At 49.1% G+C, this 379-nt stretch overlaps 1 protein-coding gene across 1 annotated transcript in view; it reads right to left on the bottom strand.

Moving 5' to 3' along the window:
• LOC111646939 (serine/threonine-protein kinase Nek11-like) overlaps positions 1–379 on the bottom strand; it is a 28,585-nt gene that overhangs the window by 27,554 nt on the left and 652 nt on the right. The gene's annotated exons all lie outside the window — the stretch shown is intronic.

The following is a 379-nucleotide window of genomic DNA, read 5'->3' as shown; positions in this document are numbered from 1 at the left end:
AAGGGGAGGGCAGCCAGATAACAAGGGGGGGGGGTCCACCGGATGACGTGTTGGAGGAGAGTACAGCGAGTGTGGGAGGGAGAGGGGAACATGAAGGAAGTGTGAGGTTCATTAGTGGGGAGGCTGGAGACAGGAAGTACCTGCTGCAATCAAGACGACAGAGAAGAAGAGAGGAATATAAGGATATAATGAGGGGGGGGATTCAGTTTCATATTGTTGCTTCATTTTCTCTTTCCTAGTGAGTGTGTGAATGAGTGTGTGTGTGTGTGTGTGTGTGTGTGAATGAGTGAGTGTGTGTGAATGAGTGTGTGTGTGTGAATGAGTGTGTGAATGAGTGTGTGTGTGTGTGTGTGTGTGAATGAGTGTGTGTGTGTGTGTG

This window comes from Seriola lalandi, unplaced genomic scaffold (assembly GCF_002814215.2).
Source record: "Seriola lalandi dorsalis isolate HSWRI2012SDOR001 ecotype SW California unplaced genomic scaffold, Sedor1 jcf7180002054978, whole genome shotgun sequence".
NCBI classification, from domain to species: Eukaryota; Metazoa; Chordata; class Actinopteri; order Carangiformes; family Carangidae; genus Seriola; species Seriola lalandi.
This window is presented reverse-complemented; position numbering and strand designations above follow the sequence as displayed.